The sequence below is a fragment of the Erithacus rubecula genome (assembly GCF_903797595.1).
Source record: "Erithacus rubecula genome assembly, contig: SUPER_W_unloc_1, whole genome shotgun sequence".
Classification (NCBI taxonomy): Eukaryota; Metazoa; Chordata; class Aves; order Passeriformes; family Muscicapidae; genus Erithacus; species Erithacus rubecula.
In genome coordinates, this window is record NW_027635709.1 from 1,702,436 (window position 1) to 1,721,949 (window position 19,514).

General features: G+C 40.1%; 1 protein-coding gene across 1 annotated transcript in view; it reads right to left on the minus strand.

Annotated features, from left to right (window-relative positions):
• Nucleotides 1-19,514, minus strand: part of LOC306814076 (ceramide transfer protein-like) — a 116,451-nt gene that overhangs the window by 44,565 nt on the left and 52,372 nt on the right. The window lies entirely within an intron of this gene.

A 19,514-nucleotide genomic window follows, 5' to 3' on the forward strand; every position in this document is an offset into this window, starting at 1 on the left:
TCTCTCCAAATTGGAGAGACAAGGATTTGATTGGTGCACTGTTCAGTAAATAAGGAATTGGTTGGATGGTCACATCCAGAGGGTAGTGGTCAATGGCTCAGAGTCCTGATGGATATCAGTGACTAGTGGTGCTCCTGAGGGGTATGAATTGGGACCAGTATTATTTAATATCTTCATTAATGACATAGATGAAAGGATCGAGTGCACCCTTGGCAACTTTGCAGAGGACGCCAAGCTGAGTGGTGTGGTTGACACACCTGAAGGATGAGACGCCATCCAGAGGGACCTGGACAAGCTCAAAAAGTGGGTCCATGGGAATCTCATGAGACTTAAGGCTAAGTGCAAGATGCTGCACCTGGGCTGCTTGATTGTACTGGGCAACCTCTGGTATCAGTACAGGCTGAAGGATGAACGGATCGAGAACAGTCCTGCCAAGGACTTGGGGGACACCAGCAAATGAGAGGCTGGACATGCCCCAGTCATGTGCGCTTGTGGCCTAGAAAGTCAATTGTATTCTGGGCTGCTTCAAAATCAGTAGGTCAAGGGTGGTGATTCTGCCCCTCTACTCTGGTCTGGTGAGACCCCACCGAGAAAACTGCATCCAGCTCTGGGGTCCCCAGCACAGGAAGGACATTGACCTGTTGGAGAAAGTCCAGTGGAGTGCCATGAAGATGATTAGAGGGATGGATCAACCCTCCTATTAGGAAAGGCTGAGAGAGTTGGGGTTATTTAACCTGGAGAAGGCTCCAGTGTGAGTTTACTGTGGCCCTTCCGTACCTGAAAGGGATCTACAAAATGGCTTTTTACAAGGGTATGTAGTGATAGAACAAGGGGAAATGGCTTTAAACTGAGACAGAAAGCTTAGCTTAGATATTAGGAAGAAATTATTTACTGTGAGGATGGTGAGGCACTGGAACAGATTGCCCAGAAAAGCTGTGGCTGCCCCATCCTGGAAGTGTTTAAGGCCAGGTTGGATGGGGCTTTGAGTAACTCAGTCTAGTGAAAGGTATCCCTGCCCATTGCAGGAGGGGTGGAATTAGATGATCCTTAAGGTCTCTTCCAACCCAAACCATTGTATACTGCATAGTCATGGTTAAGTCAGAATGACTAAAGGATCCCAGCTCATCGCAAGGAGAAGGACAGGCCCCACACTGAAGAATAAAGGATACCCCTGGACTATCAAGATACTGCCATCATCCTAGCCCCTCTAACACCTCTGTGAAACCCTCCCATTATCTGGAATCATAGGCACGTAACTGTAGCAAGACCCACTCCAGACACATCTCAATCATGAAAAAATCAGATGGACAATGGTGCCATAGAATTATAGTTGCTTTCCAAAACAATGATATGTGTGTAAATTAATGATTGGTCAAATGATGTTGCACCTGAACACTTGAAAGGTAAAAGAACCATGTGTGAAATCACATTTGATGTACCCCAATTTGAATGGGATACCTCATGACCATGAATAAAGAATTGTAATTTTATACTATACATCCTCACCTCTATGTCAATGTGCCAGTTGCAAAATTTCTGTGACAAAAGAAACAGATTGTTCAGAGCAATATCTGAAATTCTGTTAATAGATTTGATCAAGTAGAAAATACTGTAAAGGATCTCTGACAGAATAAGAAATACTGCAGCAGCAGAGCAATTCAGACAGGACAGGGAGAAGGGGAAACAGAACATATGATATGGAACAAGCAAGAAGCAACAATGGAATTCTAGGTGTTGGACTTCTCTGGAAAATCTGAAAACTGCATAGGCCTTGGGAAGTTGAGAAAGTGCTGATAAATTAAGATGCAAATGAACTTACAGAGTATTAAAAGAAAGGAGAAAGGGCACAAAGTTGGAGTTAGTTAAAACAGGAAAGTTTTTACAATACTGCAAGTATGCAGGACAAAGTGTATATTTGGGTTACAAAGGAGAAGTGGCAGAGAAAAACAGTTTTTGGAAAAATTAAAGTATGACTTAAAAGAAAAATTTGACTTCCAGAATTGTTAACATAATTCCTGAATGAATGTGATTGAATGAGATTACCCAGCCAAAACAAGTAAAATGGAGCCAAGAGTCAGTTTCTATCTGGCCCATTTAAAGAATGAGGTATAACACAGCAAAGAATTGAGGAAACAGAAGAAAGAGGAATAAGTATCAGAAGTAGAAGCAAAGTGGAAAAATTAAAATTATCAAAAAATGCAAGTATAGTTAGAAAGGGGTATTCCAAATCTTGGTGGAAAATGGCTAAGTAATCATCAACTTAAAAGAAAAAAAAAAAAAAAAAAAAAAAAGAAAGTGAGAGCAGAAAGGAATGAAAAAGAAAAACAATACAAAAGAAAAAAAGACACTCATAAGTTCAAAAGATTTAATAAGGCACATTTTAAGTTAATTGCTTAATTTATAAAAAAGATATTTTAACTTATCTGAAATAACAGAAGTTTGATGACAGCTTATAGTGAAACAATATAAGGCAAGGTGTATTTAGAAATCTCTGCTATAAATAATGAATTTTAAGCTATTTTATACAGAGGAAGAATGGTAAAAATATAGCTACATAGGTGTAGTGACAGAAGTGCTAAAAGGTCAAATTTTTAACAATTAGTACTACTATTTGTTTTAAAGCATAGCTTTAAAATATCTACTGGTAAAAGCCTTTTATTAGAACATTCGCATTGGATACACAGGGCTCTTCTAGAATATTAGTTCAAGTGTTAAGCAGTATGCCTAACTTCGTCAACATATTTGGTATACTGGACCACTTTTTGAATTGCATTGCACTTCTGTTGCAGTACAGAGATTATACCTTAATTCAACAGATTTCAATATCAAATATAACCAAACAAATACTGAGGCTTTGATTAGGCTTTTTGCAAATACCCAAGGATTTTTAGCTCTTTATATGGACATTAGGACTTTCAAAGGCTTGACAAGTGAAAACAGAAGAGGTAAGGAAATAAAAGGATTTTTAAAAGAAAAATTAAGAGTTTTTGGAATACAATACTATAATTTAACTTCAGAAGTTTTTAATTAACATAAACCTCAAGAGAGCATTTTGTAAGAGTTTCAAATCTCAAAGCATCATAAACCACTTATTTTGAGATTTCTTCTAAATACAAATCTAAACCAAACTTCACTGTTTTCCTGGTAGCTTCAATGTTTACTTAATCATACACTACAAATATTAAGATGACTTGGAATGTGCTTTTACTACAGTTATTTTGACAGTAAGGACTTATTCTGTTTTCTATATAATTGGATATGACTTAATGAACAGATCAGTTTTAAAATGGAGCCAAAATATCCATAGCATTGAGCTCAAAGCATTTTAACTAAGGACAGCAAGTGTTTTCTGATTTTCTCCTTTAAGTAGGAAAGACATATATATGTAAAACTTGAATTTAAGCTTAAGAAGTGAAATTTCTGAATGTCCCTATTTGAAGATTTAATCAGTCACATCTTAATAGTACTACTCTAGTACTTACAAGAAAATATGTAATCTTAGACAGAAAAAAAATCTCATTACTTATATTCTGCATTTTAATTAAATCTTTTTCTTCAAATATTACCCTTATAGTCAATGCCCAGTTAATTTAGTTCACAAAATAAAAGCTAAGGGGTGAAAGAACACAAACCACCTTTTTTCCATATCAATATGTAAGACTGATATTTTTAAAGATACCATTTTAGCAGTATGTTTATTCGACTGTGTTACTGTATAGGGGTTACTGAGTGGCGAAAGGACACAGTAACATGGCATTCTCTTGCATGGTGCAAGAAAGAACAGTTTATTGAAGGAAGCCATGGCTTTAAATAAGACAGTTCATGAAAAACAAAATACACAATTCATTGGTCAGAGAAGGAGATACCTCTTGTCCCAGGCTTTCTCATGGATCCAGCAGGTGTTTATCTTTTGTTATAATTCTTTCTCTTATGTTTACAGTAGAGAAAGAGCTCTAGCTTGGGAAAAATCCCAGCTGAGCCTGAGAAAGCTAGACTGGAAAAATCCTTTAAGATTCTCCCTGGACCTGTAATGCCCACAACTGTGATTAATAGTTCCACTAAGTGGTTTATTCATGCTTCTGAACTGCATACAAGACAGCTGTATACAGTAATCAGCCTGAAAACCCTACCCATAAAAAGGTGTTACAGAATCAGAATCCCAGATGCATTAAGGTAGAAAAAGACCTCGTGTTGGAGTGTATAATATAGAAGCCTGAGTCCCTCAGAGAGAGAAAAGAATGCCAGGATTGAATTAAAGCCTTTAGATAAATGAAAATATATGAAACCACACAGATATGAAGTAGAATATAAGTTTTACTTTTAAGTAAGTAGGAATATACTTTAAGTGCCTTAAGAGAGTAAAAAGCCCTAAAGCCTAGTTTAAAGCTCAGTAACTTAGCTCCAGACATAACGGAAACAGCAAACCATTGCTTGCATTTTTGGATAGAGCAGATAGAACCATTTGCATGAATAAATAGAACTATATGAGTAAATTATGTGTTAGAATTGACACTACTTTTGTACTTTAGAATTAAGTTCTGATAGGTGTAGAAAGAATGTTTTAGCTTATTGGATGAGTTATGAATATAATCCCCTGTATTTGGGTGAGAGAATATATAAGAAGAGTGTGGACACTGCTGAAGGCTCGTGGAGAAACCTAATCTGTTTTTTTCCCAGGCTGTTGACTTTTCTCATCTCCAGCTTGGATCTTTCCCAGGCTGGGGATCTTTCTCAGAGACAAAACAAGGGAAGGTAGAAAGAAAACACAGATAGACACCTGGTGTTGACCACCGAGCTGTGTGACTATCTTGTGATATTTTGCAGAAAGCATGTTTTCAAAGAGGTGTTGCCTTCTTTGACCAATGAGTCTTTTCTACTTTGTTTTTCGTGATCTCCCTTATATATGCCATGGCTTTTCAATAAATCGTTCCTTCTTGCTGCTTGGAAGACAAGTTGTGTTGCTGTATTCTTTGGCCACTTCCTAGCCTTACAGCGACAGAAGAGGAAGAAATAGAAGAAGAAGAAGAAGAGGAAGAAGAAGAAGAAGAGGAAGAAGAAGAAGAAAGCTGCTATTGCCACTGCTGCTTCTGCTCAGGACTCTACGCCAGAAAGCTTTAGCATGGACTTTAATACTCTGAACTCTTTGCCTTTGAGACCGATGCATTCGTTCAATAAACAGCTTTACTGCAACCAACTACTGCTCTTGTCTCTTTGAAGACCCAGAGCCATGAAAAACTCGACAACCTTGGAGATCATAGAGTCCAACCTTTGAGCGATCACCATCTTGTGAACTAGACCATGCCACTAAGTGCCTCATCCAGTCGTTTCTTGAACCTCTTGGGATGGTGACTCCATATTCTCCATGGACAGTCCTTGCCAATGTTTAATAATACCTTCCATGAAGAAATTCCTCCTGATGTCCAGTCTGAAACACCCCAGGTGCAAATTGAAGCTCTGTCCTCTTGTCCTGTCATTAGCTGCCTGAGAAAAGAGGCCGACCTCCACCTGGCATCTTGAGGTGATTTTATAAAAATACTGTATTCCCCTATTGTCTGCTTTATGCCCAGAAATAGGTCCTGCAGCTTTAAGCTCGGAGAGGGGGAAGCCAGGGGAATTCCTCAGCTCGAGGTTTGTGTTCAGCTCACACATACTTTTCCGTTGTGCCTCGGTTCTGCAGCACAGAGAGGGAGTAGATTTTTTTTTTCTTTTTGCTAGCTTCTTTTTGTTAGCTGAGGCAAGAAGTTTTTCCCAGACTGCATACAGCTTCTCCAGCAATTTCTGTGGCTTTTTCTGGAACTGTTCAGCTTTGCTCAGGTCTGAACACCAGAACATCGCCTGGAGCTCCATGCTGTGAGTCCTGGCAAGAAGGCTGCAGGGATGCCTGATCCTGGCTCCGGACCTCAGGAAAAAGCCAAGCCACAGCTAAGGAAAGAACTCTGAATCCACCAGCTTTCTCCACAGTGAGAAAGTTTAAAATCTAACATTATTCATTTTCTTTTTACAGTGCCCTGTGGGCTGTTTGTGTGCAAAATAAAGTTTTTTCACTTTCCTCCAAGAAATTTCTTTCATAACGGTGGGGTAGGCAGCGCCGAAACCTGCCTTCTTTAGAGGAGATTTTCATTTCAGGACATTTCCTCCTGAACTTGTCTCAAACTGAGACACCTGGCTACAACTTCCTTTCAGATAATTGTAGAGAGTGATAAGGTCTACCCTGAGCCTGTTTTTCTCCAGGCTAAACAACCCCAGCTCCCTCAGCTGCTCCTCATAGGACTTACCCTCTAGACCCTTCACCAGCTTTGTTGCCCTTCTCTGAAATTGCTCCAGCACCTCAATGTATTGTAGTGAGGGGCCCAAAACTGGACACAGGATTTGAGTATGGCCTCTCCAGTGCCGAGTACAGGGCAACAAGCTCTTCCCTGGTCCTACTGGCCACACTATTGCTGATACAGGCTAGGATGGCAATGGCTTTCTTGGCCACCTCAGCACATGCTGGCTCATATACAGCCAAATTTTAACCAGCACTCCCAGATCCTTTTCTGACAAGCAGCTGTCCAGTCACTCTTCCCCCAGTCTGCAATGCTGTATGGAGTTATTGTGACCCAACTGCAGGACCAAGCACTTTTCCTTGTTGAACCTCATAAAGCTGGCATCAGCTCATCAATCCAGCCTGGTCAGATCCCTCTGCAGAGCCTTCCTACCCTCTAATAGATCAACACTCCTACCCAGGCCCCAAGGAGGCAGCAGACTTCCTTGTGAGACAGGTCCAATTAGCATACAGGGTGCTCTGTCTCCCTCAGAAGGGAATCACCTGCTACAATTATCTTTCTTTCTTTTTTAACACCCGAAGTTATGATCCATCTGGTTGACTGACTTGTTCTGGGTAACCCCTCAGATAGACCTTTATCTCCATTATCATTTGCCTGACATTTTCATTCGTACAGTTTCTTTTTCACTTTCTCTGACCCCACATTGGGCAACAATATATTTGTCCCGGTTTGAGACAGATTTAGGAGGAAATGTCCCAAAGGGATGTCTCCTCTTGAAAAAAGCAGTTTCCTGCAGTCCCTCCTCCACCAGTTCAGAAAAATCAACTGTTTACTGTTTATTTAATAAGAAGAGTGCTCACAAGCTTGAAAAAAAAATTAAGAATGTTAAAAAATAAAACCTGTGGCTGCAAGAAATCTGGTAAATTCAGATAATCTTTTCTGTGGATGTGGCTTGGCTTTCTCTCTATGGAGCTGGGATGCAGAGTTCCAGGCACCTCCAGAGCATGACATGGGCTCCCGGTGTTGGGCTGTATTTTCGGACTGGAGCAGAGATGAACAGTTCCAAAAGAAGAAGCCACAGTCCTAGGAAAATTTTTGCCTCAGCTCACAGACGAGAAACTAGCTGAAAAAAGCACAGTTGTCATCCTTCTGTCTGCGCCGCAGAAAACATAGGAGACTGGAGCTGCAGCGAACCTGGAGGAGGATATGTGAAGAAAAAAAACTGCGCTGAAAGAATTCCACTACTCCACCTCCCTTCAATCTTAAAGGCACAGAACTTATACCTGGACAAAAAAGCAGATGATAGGGGATACTGGACCATGCAGTTGCCCCAGGACACCTACACAAAAAACATTTAGGCAGTTTTAGCTATTTGCAATCAAGGAGCAAATACAGCAGGCTAAACAGCACACAACACAAATCTGAAGCATGTGCACTTACACATCATATTGACCAAACTGTCTCAGATAATTATGGTTTAGCAGCCAAAGGGGAAAAAAAAATCCATCAAGAATACTTATTTGTCAGAAGAAAAAAGTTTTGCTTTATAACTGATGCAGACACAAGCCATCCTGCTCTCAAAAGGCACATGCAAGCAGCTTAATACAAACAATGAAAACATACATCATGCAAAGCCCCACCATTCTACTACCATAAAGAGCAGGTCACTGCTGCATTTGTCTTGTAAAGTAGATTGCAATTTTTTTTTTCACTGCAGAAATACTCAATTAAATTGACAAGAGGAATGTTGATACAAACTTCTGTTTGCATAATTTTTCATTTCCCATATAAACATTGGAAAAGCAGATAGTGTCCACATGATAGAAGCCAGCCGTCTCTGCTTGAAAACACAATAATTTGCAGAAGTTGCATCAATTCATAGCATCAAGCACTAATGTTATATAATCATTTTGAGTATATAGATTCAGTTCTTTAAATTCCATGCATACATCATAGCTTCAAAGTGTGTTGTGTTGATGTGGCCAGAAATGTGTATTCTATCACCATCTGTTAAAACCCAGTGGGGTAGTGATTCCTTATCACCGTGGCACATACTATCTGCTAATGTGCCATCTTTAAGACAAGATGGGGCAATCATCTTTATCTTTTCCACAACCCATCCTCCCTCCAGGAAGATATCATCTGCTAATGGGCCATTAAGTCCCACTGTATGACTGATAAAATTACATCATCCCATTGGGAGATGCTCCAGGCAGGGGGAAGAGCCAAGTCTTTCCTATCTAGATAAAAACGGAGCTTGTGGACAGCAAGTTAAATTCTTTCCACTGGATTCCAGAGGAAAAGCTGGACCTTTCCACATCATCTCTGGACCTTCAGAGGAAAACTGCATCCTTCTACAGGACCACTGCTTCAGCTGAACTGCATCTGCCACTGCAGGAGGACTGTAGCCACCATTAAATTGGACTGCTGCCAACACCCTGACTGACAGGGTGTCAGGTTGTATTCTGACTCTGTCAGGGTTCGGATTGTTCTTTGTAATACTGTATTTCTATTTTAATTTTCCTAGTAAAGAACTGTTATTCCTAATTCCCATATCTTTGCCTGAAAGCCTCTTAATTTCAAATTTATAATACTTTGGAGGGAGGGGGTTTGCATTCTCCATTTCAAAGAGAAGTTTCTGCCTTTATTGGCAGACACCTGTCCTTCAAACCAGGACACAAAGCTATGGCCAAAACTGGCATTTGTTAGTACATTGAAACACCTTCAGCTTTCTAAGGCAGTGCATGAAATCCATTAGTCCTTTCAAAATTATTTTCATTATGATAGATAAGAGGAAAGGTCCACATGATCCAAAGCTTCATGTGATTCTTTAATTGAGCAGGTGCTGGCATCAGCAACAAGGCAGTACATCAGAAAAACTGCTTTCAATAAAATAGCTAAGTATTCACAGAATCATACTGCAGATCTCCATTACAGCTCACACTGATCCACTCATTAAGGATTTCCTAAAGTGGGCAAATATTACTGATGACTTAAATTTTAGCTTTTATATTTTTACAGATTCTGTACTGCATTGGTGTGTGACTCTGAACTTCCTATAAAGTGTTAGCAAATTCTCTTCACAGTTCAGTTAGACAAAACAATCCTTTGCCAGCCTGAGAACCAAGGACACTGTTGCAGCTTCAGGTCCATAAAGTATAAACAACAGTGAATTGAGGAGAGCAATTTGGGAGGATGGGACTTTATAACCTGAAGCTGTAATTGGACAATTAACCCCAATATGTAAATGGACCAAAACTTATAAAAGGGTGAAAACTCATGTCCGGTCGTCCATCTTGGGTCCATCTTGGGTAGAGCCATGGCCAGGCTATTGTACTGCCCAAGGTGTATCCTCTGAAGGCCTTTTAATAAACATCTACTTTACTCCTTTAACACTGTCTAGCCTCTGTTCCAGGTAGCCTCTTTAGGCATCAGTACTGTGGAGTAAAGCAGACTCACTGAAAAGCTCCCCCACTTTAAGGCATTATTTTGATTAAGTCTCAATAAAGTGCCTGTCAAGCACTTCCATGTATGTTTGTCCACCAAAAAAGATATTTTCAGTTAGCATTATAAATTATTATTTTACATAACACAAGCAGCAGGCAGCATCTCCAAGACATACAACTCACCCTAGGAAGGGATAAAACAGACTTAAGGATACAGTGACTCCAATCATGTTTTCTGCAGTATTTGCGAAAAATCTTACTAAAACATATATGAGATCAAATCACAATATGTTCTAAAACCAATAATGTAGAAAAAAATAGCAACACAAAATGAAAGAGGTGGAAGGTACTATGAAATACTTGGTGGATACTAAGCAGAAAAACTCTATCAAACACCAGTGTTCCAAGAGCAATTTTTAGACTTGCGGCAGAAGTTTCAAGAATGAAGAAATCTTGTCATTGCCACATACAGAAATGAGGTGGGGTTTTTTTCCCCTCTCTACTCATTCCTCAGATATTCATCTAGCTAAGAGAATAGAAATTCATTAAATGCTCAGCGTATCCCAGAGTATGTAATAAGTAGCAAGCACTGAAGCATAGTCAGAATTGTCAAAGATCAAAAAGTCCATATTATATCTGATAGGATTTAAGAAAAACTGGTCTTACATCCTAAGAAAAAATATCAGAACACATCATTCAGTTTAAACTGCAATTTTACAAGAGTAATTTGGGGGGGGGGAGGGGAGGGGAGAAAAGAGTTTTGCTTTCAACAGTGCTTGTTTTACATCTCTTACACCTCATAAAATCTAACACATTTTTCTTGGCTTTCTAAACATATTCCAAATTCTTTCTACTTCCTTCCTGTGTAGTCCTTGTTTTTATCAGGTCTCAACACTCACTTCCCTTAAAACTCCCCAAATACCAAGGAAGACTCACTGCACCAATTAGAGTTAAACAAAAAAATGTTATATGAAATAAGGGACTCGCCAGGACATGGAATCCTTAAAGTTGGAAAAGACCTCTAAGACCATCAAGTCCAACTGTTAACCTAACAGTACCATCCATCTTCATCACTAAACCATGTCCCCAGGTGCCACACCCACATATCTTTTGAACACTTTCAGGGATGATAATTCCACCACTTCCCTGGGCAGCCTGTTCCAGTGCCTGACCATCCTTTCAGTGAATAAATTTTTCCTAATATCCAATCTAAACATCCCCTGGTGCAACTTGAGGGCCTTTCCTCCTGTGCTGTCACTTATTACCTGGGAGAAGAGACTGACCCTACCCCTTTCAAAAATGTTCTTTTATGTAGTTGCAGAGACTGATAAGGTCTCCCCTCAGCCTCCTTATCTCCAGACTGAACAAATCCAGTTCCCTCAGATGCATATGATAAAGACTTGTTCTCTCTTAAGACTTGTTGTCTTGCACTTTCACCAGCTTCATTGCCTTTCTCCGGACTCACTCCAACACCTCAATGTTCTTATTGTCGTGAGGGACCCAGAACTGAACACAGTATTCGAGGTGTGTCCTCACCAGTGCTGACTACAGGGAGACAATCACTTCCCTGGTCTTGCTGACCACACTATTGCTGATACAGGCTGTTGGGGGTTGAGTGTTTTGCTGTTACTGTGTCAATTGAAAGAATTTTTTCCCATTATCATGCCAATGGAGCTGGCCGGGTTACACCCAGGGTCTCTGATGAGTCCAGACAAAAGGGGTGGGTGGGAACGGCTCCCGGAGGGGCCTCTGAGGCTTCCGGGAGGGCACTCGGGTTTCCGGCAAGCTCGGAGGAGGACGCGTGGGGTCTTCAGCCCACGCGGACGGAGCACAGGCGAGCCAGACCCTCTGTGATCACCTGCCCTGCATCTGCCCCGTTCCAGCCTCCTGCCTCTGCAGACACAGCTGATCACCCGGACACACACGGTGAGCGAGGAGCCGCCGCTGCAGCCCGTTCCCGCCCGGGACCGGCGTGGCTGCTGCCGCCCCACCCCCTCCTGCCTTCGTTCCCATCTGCCCTCGGCAGATCCGGACTGGGACTAAGCACAGAAACAGCGTGCTTGCATCTAAAGGGACTGACACCGAGTTATCTGTTCTGTTCTGTTAGCAATTTTAACAACTGTTATTGTTTTCTGCTTGTACAGTTAGATATATTAGTAAAAGAGCTGTTATTCCCACCCCCTTATCTCTGCCTAAGAGTCCTTGATTCAAACAATCATAATACTTGGGGGGGGGGAGTGGAACCAAAGTCTCTATTCCAAAGGGAAACTTCTGCCCTTACTGGCAGACACCTGTCCTTTCAAACCAGGACACAGGCCAAGATGCCATTTGCCTTCTTGGCCAACTGGGCACATGCTGGCTCACATTAACCTGACTGTCAACCAACACCTCAAGGTCCTTTTCTACCAGGCAACCTTCCATCCATTTTTCCCAAATCTGCAGCATTACATGGTATTGTTGCTACCTGAGTGCAGGACCCAGCAATTCACCTTGTTAAATCCCGTAAAATTTGTCTTGACCCATCAATATAGCCTGTCCAGATCCCTCTGTAGAGACTTCCTACCCTTCAGCAGATCAACACTTCCACTAAACTTGGTGTTATCTGCAAACTTACTGAGGGTTCACTCGATCCTGTCATCTAGATAACCGTTCAGTATATTAAACAGAACTGGCACCAGTACTGAAACATGGGGAACTCGCATCTTTTTTGTCATGTTTCTGATATAACCTCAAATTCCTAAAGTTGGCCAGGGTTGAGTTTTCATAAAAATAGTCCTTTCTATTTGCATCAAAATGATGTTTGTTTTAGAAATGAAGCTCAGTCTGGTCAAATATATAAAACACAATGGATGTACCAACATTTTAAAAAGTTAAATGAAAACATTAATTAGTTTACAAAGACTAGAACTAGCTGATTCTATAATTCTCATATTAGTCTATGGGTCAAGAACAAGTCTAACATGATAAAAACAAAATGCTAAATAGAAAAATTAGCACTTAAGTATTTAGATATAATACCTAGTCTCAGGTAAAGAAAGGAAAAATATATGCATATAGTGCAGCTCTCCCCTCAAAAGGCTCAAAGCACCTTTGACAGCATTAAGGTTTGCTGCAACATATACTTATGCAGTCAATTGAAGCTGCCAATTCACTGGCTTTGCCCTGAAGTCTTCTTTCAGGAAATATACAATGTCCAGTAATAAGTGCACTTTGAAAAATTAGTAACATTAAATGACGATCAATATCATATGTGTTAAGAGTTCCTAAAATAAAAGGGCATATATCTGTGCAAGTATTACATATCAGCTGAGCAGCCCCATCTATACTTGCTTACTCAAACCAGCAATTTTAAGCTAATACAAGTTATCCAGATTACCAGGGGGAAGAAAGATGAACAAATCTCTCCCTATTCCCCTTCTCCCAAACACCAATATGTTCTAATGCTCATGTTCATAACAATAAATATCTCTGACATTTAAACATTAAACCTTTCTTCCTCCTCTCTTATTTAAAACAGATATGTTCAAGACACCAGATTTTGATTACCCTGCAGTAAGTCTATTCATCTAGATGACACTAAAGAGACAGCAAATGCATACTTTCACTCTTTGTTTTCAGAAAGAAAAAAACCTTTTTATTCTTATACAAGAGAAATTATATTAGGACGATTTCCTCCAAAGCTTCCAATAAAGGCAAGTGGACATTGAATTAAATAAGCAAGAGGTAACCAAAGTCTTATTGTTCTGTTTTTAAAATAATTTCCCTTTTCAAAGTCTCCCACAGCCCTTTAGAGTCAACTCCTGCAGTTATTCTCTTTTATGGGAGGGACATGGGGAGGGGGGGTGACAAAAGAACAAAAAAAGCCAGGAAGAACTTTGAACAACATTACCTATGTTGAATGTTACTAACTATCATGGCTGAGCAGCACATAGTCCCTTTGGCTAGGGAGCAACTGTTCTGTTACAATCAACTCAATGTTTCACTCTAATGAAAGCTCACTGAAGCAAACCCACCCCTTACCAAGTCTTCTTTTAGAAAAGGGGGAAAAAAAGAAACTTCATTTGGTAGATGAGGCAGAGTATGAGATTTTTCTATTAAACTGTTAATGCACAGCACTGTTTGAGCTGATGAGTAATACTTCTGAGTAAACAGCATGCCACTCACTGCTTCCACATTGCATGTCTGTACTTTCTGATCTTGATACAAAGAACAGCACTTACCCTGATTTGAACAGGCATTTACCACTAAAGTCAAGCTTAGCACAGGCATCTCAAAAAAAAAAAAAAAAAAATACTGTTTTCAGGAAGATTGTGCAAAAATGTTCTGCCACTGCCACAGAGAGTTTGATTCCTAGAGCTACCATGAAAGAGATATATTGTATTTAGCCAAGAAATTCCGTGATTTTGAATTTTGTAAGGAGCAGTACTAAGATTAGTTAAGAAATCTGTTTTTGCAACTTTGTTATTTTAGTTTCTATAATTCTGTTATTTTAGCTGCATTTAGTTTTAATCAGTGGTTAACTTTGTTTTAATAAAATAAGACGTATTATGGGAAGGAACAGGGAGCAACCCAGGCTTAGACTCTGATAAATGTACTGCACCTGTACTAAGGGAGATTGCTACATCCCAGAAGCTTCAATCAAAATGTATTGTTTTAACTAGAGGAGTCTCACAGTTATTTTATAACTAGACATAGATTAGATGTCTAAGTAAACAATCAGAACAGTAAGATAATAAATGCAACACCATAAAAAGGAAAAGTGCATGCGTGAGGCTTGAAAGGTCATCTGGAGGACGGCATGACAAAAATAAAGGTGATGAAGAAAAAGGAGACACATCCTCATACCCCTCCTCAAAATTACTAGAAAACGACACTAGATGGCAGTATTGCTTCATAGAAGAAGAGGAAGACATAGACCTGCATGTGATGAAATAGTAGAAGGAAGGGGTATAAGGTGTAGTGTATATAAACCCTTGAAAGTCTTTGCTTTGTTGGACATTCTTGGAAAATAAATGACCGTTTGTCTCTGATTTCTGGCCAGAATCATTATTAGAGATGTTAATTCAAGAACTTCTAAGTTGTTGAATTTCAAGCTTTTTGGCTTAGCCATTTGTTTTATCATGTAAAATTCTGCTAGTTACAAGCACTGACATTCCCTTTATTTCTATGAAATAAAAATATCAAAATGATCTATCACAGTTGCTTTCAAAAAGTGAATTAATAACACCTTTGAGTTTACTACTAGAATTCCACTTGTTTATAGAAATGAGATCCATTATTTACTGCATGGCCAAATGTATGTTGAGTCTGGTATCTTAGTTCCAGCCCCCTCAATACCCATAATTAGATTTGGTACTAAGTTTGTTTCAGCCATATACATTGCACTTCCTTAAATAGCAGTGCAAATATATTGATTGACATACATTAACAGCTTAGCATGTGTCACAAGCTTTTCATGCTATATGATATTGAGTTAGCACTTTTCAAAGTAGTTTTTGTTTTTGTGGGGGTGTTGTGGTTTTTTTCACTTGTATGGGGTTTTGTTTGTGTTGTTTTTGTGTATGTCCCCATGGTATTTCACCCACAAGGCAATGCTCTGCTTACCTGCATTTTGGCCTGTAATTTTCAGGCATTCTTTAGACTGTTGAGAACAGGTTACCAATCTGGCTATATGGTGATCAAAAAATTACTTAGAACTTTAAATATATTTGAAGCTTCAGTCAATTCATATATATATATTCATATTATATATATAGTAGAACCCATAGAGATGGTGTGTTGGTTTCACGTGCTTGGGGGGAGGGGTGGATTCGCCTCAGGGAAAACTCCATGAAGCTGGGGAGTGGGAGGGACTCTCCCATCCCTGGTAGCTTCCCCTGTGAGCTGCTGGAACCAATCAGAGAGCTGATTTGGTCATGGACAGCTCGGGAAACCAATTAAAAGTTACTTCGCTTTCACAAACCACAGTGGATCAAGTTAACTGCTCTCTTTCGGCTTCTGGCTGCTGTGGCTCTGGCCTGTCACCGGCCCCGACCTGGCTCCAGGCTCTGCGGGGGGACCCAGTCCCCGCATGGCCCCAGCCCTGTCGGCTCGAGGCTCGGTTTTTCACGTGGCTTCTTCACGATCTGGATACAATTTTAACTCTTTTAATACCTGGATAATATTCTCGATCTCCTGAGCTTCCCTGAATGAGAAGGAATAAAGCATGGAGTCCACAGAAGTGGTGCAATGAATATAAAGTTCCTGATGGGAAGAGATTGAAAAGATGCAACTGATAAGTAGCTGAAAACCTTTTTTTTGTGGAGCTATGAGGGGATTGTGACCACTAAAATTCCTTTAAACTGTGAAATATACTTGGGGAGGTTTGGTGTGCTTGAGAAGAAGACTTTTTGCCTTGGGGAAATTGAGCTCTCTGTTTTGGGACTGGAATATGAACAGAGACATTTGATAGAGAAGATGATAAAGAGGATTTTGTCTTTCAGCAGCCTGCCTTTAAAAGTAGTACCCCACGTGTGCATCGTAAGCCATAACATGGCTCTGGAAGGACTGTGGGAATGAGAGGAAAATTCATTGTTCTGTAGGTCCCGGACGGATGCAGACTGTGAAAATGAAGACACCCCCTAAGCCATAATTTAAAAAGGAACTTTTCGCTCTTAAGTGAACTGAAATGATTATTTGGGTGGATAACTGACTGAAGTGTTCTCTGTATGTTGTTGGTAAAAAATGTGGAATGAAGGAAGGAGGGAATAATCTAGGAACCTTATTCTGAATTCCTTTTTTGTGTAATTAATAAATTTCTTCTTGTACCTTTTTAAGTTTTGAGCCTGCCTTGTCTCTACTCCTGGGTCCTGTCTCTAAAAGAAATTAAATATATTAAAATTGGAAAACCCAAGTCACACCATGACAGATAGTCTGTGGGTTAGAGAGGGTTTATGAATGAGGTTTATTTTGAGAAGTATTCTCTGACCAAGTCTGTTGACATGGAGACCAAGAAGACAGGAAGGAATAAGAAGATAATCAGGGAAGAAAACCCTGCAGCTGTGGAAAGTATTTTTAGAAAGGCCCTGGGAAAAATAGAGGTGGAGATTTTTCCACCAATGATCGTTATGTTGATTTATTGAAGCCAATGAAGAAAGTGTAAACTGTGTAGAGGGTATAAAAGACAGCATGCTGTTGTAATAAACAGATTTAGATTTCTGAAATGTAGTGTGCCTTTTTGTATGTTGTGCCTGTCTTTACAGCGACAGTAAAGTATCTTAAGTTCACTACCATTTGGGAAGAGGGGTTTAAAATAATAGTTTAAGATCTCTACTGGGATTATAAAGACTATCTGTTAATGCTCTGACTAGATGAAGGAGACTCCAGCTTTCATGGACACAAAAACTTAAAATTATCTTAAGTCCACATATGTATACCACTTCAGAATCAGAGAAGCAGCTCCCAATAGAATAACAAGAAAGCTCAGCTAATAATCAAGTTAGCACTAAAAGATCTAGCCTTTCCTCAGCCAGCTGGTCTCCATTCTGACCATTCTTTAGAAAGAAATAGATCAATGAGCACAATCATTAAAGAAATTGAACCAAACCCAGGCAGCAGAAAGAATTATTTATGGAAAGAAACCAAAATTCAAGACAGCAGAGCTAGAAAGACTAAAGTTAATGGAAGACAACAAAAAATTTAACACTTGTGCGCATCAGAGAAAAATTTAAGGTTGATTTGGTTATAGGAAATATTCTACTGCATAAGTACAGGAAAGATAACAATCTGCAGATAGTTCTAGACATGAATCAGATTTAGTAGCTTTTGAGCAGAATAATAATAAAAAAATAATGCTGTTGCAATACAGGGTAGTTTACAAGACCCAGAAAATAATGCTACATTCTATTCAACACCTGGAAGACCCTCTGTAGGAATACTGAATCTAATTTTGGTTCTACTCAGGAGCAGGAAATTCAAAAGTGTCATAAGTCAAGCAAGCAAGGCAAAAGGCCAGCTTGGCTCAGCAGGGATCTCCTCCTAGAACTTAGGTGGAAAAGGAAATTTATCCTAGTTAACAATGTAAAGATGTGCCCAAAAGTATGTATTCTATCACAGTCAGCTGAAACCAGGTGCGAGAGTGATTCTTATCTCTGTGGGAGATATACTCTGATAATGGGCCATCTGTTAAAACCAGGTGGGGCAATGTTCTTTATCTTTCCCACTACCTATCCTTTCTCCAGGAAGATATATTCTGTTAATGGGCCATTGAGTCCCACTGCATGACTGATAAAATTACATCATTCCATTGGGAGATGCTCCACCCAGGGGGAGGAGCCAAACATTTCCTACCTAGATAAAAATTGAGATTTGGAACACCAAGGCAGCCCTTACCCACTGGTTTCCAGAGGACAAGAGCTACAAGACCTTTCTACAGGATCACTACTTCATCAAGACCATTTAATCTGAACTGCTACCACCACCCTAACTAGAGGGATGTCAGGTTGTATTCTGACTCTGTCAGTGGTTTTTCTTTTGTACTATTGTATGTATTTTATTTTTCGCTTTTTTTCCTATTAAACTGTATTTCTGACTTGGAGTGTCTCACTGGTTTTGCTTTCAAACCATTACAAAAGTATATAGGCATTGGGAGCAAGGACAGGTGACATGGTAGGACTACAGATATGCTATTCAGCACAGTAGGAAAAAAAAAAATGTGCTGATAAAGCACCATTAGGGTTCAAGATGGGCAACACTGTGAAGGACAGCAATAAGGGCTTTATAATATGTTAGCAGCAAAAGAAGATGCAGAGATAACATTGTGTGTGGCTTGATGATGTCGGTCATCTCACATACAGGCCCACAGTCAAAGCAGAGACATTTACTGCTTTCTTCACCTCTATCTTCCATACCAATGATGGGCTATGAAACCCTCAGAGCCCTGAGCTGGAGGACGACTGTGAGAATGACAAACTCCCAGTCAACTCTGAAACTGTGCAGGATCTGCTGCTCCAGCTGGATTCCTATAAGTCTATGGGACATGATGAGATTCATTAAAAAATGCTCAAAGAGCTGGTTGATGTAATTGCTAAATCTCTCTCAGTGATTTCTCAATGGCCTTGGGAAAACAGAGAGGTCCCAGTTAACTGGACTCTGGGTAACATTGGCCCAATTTTCAAGGACAAGCGAGATGACCCTGGTAAGTACAGGCCTGTTAGTTTCACTTCAGTGTCTGGAAAAATTACAGAGAAGGTTATTCTGGCAGTTACTGAAAAACACTTGAGAGATAATGTAGTCATTGGTCACAGTCAGCATGAGTTCATGAGGGGAAAGTCCTGCTTAATTAACCTAATTTTCTTTTGTCCTGAGTTGATTCACAATGGCATTGTATGCCCTTAAAAATTACTGCTGTATCTTTAAGAATTGGCAGCCAGGGACCTTGGGGGGGGGGGGGAGTGTTGCTATGCATTGGTATTTTTAAAATTTTTCTGCACAAGTTTTTTGCAGCTTTTTTCGCAGTGTGGTATTTGTGCCACTGTCTGCTTGGTCTTTGTTCAGGCAAAGGCTTTTCTTTACTTTTCCTTTTTTTCCCCCCTGGCTTTGGAGAAACTGCAGTAACGGTCTTTGAACTGCCTGAAGGGCTAATTCCATATCTGTCTGTACAAAACCAGGGGCATCATGTTGACAGGAGCAGAGCAGCCCTGCTCCAGCCCAAGTCACTGTCAAACTTGTGGACCCAGTGAGAGGAAATACCAAGTGGCTCCAGCCCAGCTGCTTCACCTGTCATGCCCGCTCTGCTGTGCCTTGGTGTGGGGAAGCTCTTCAT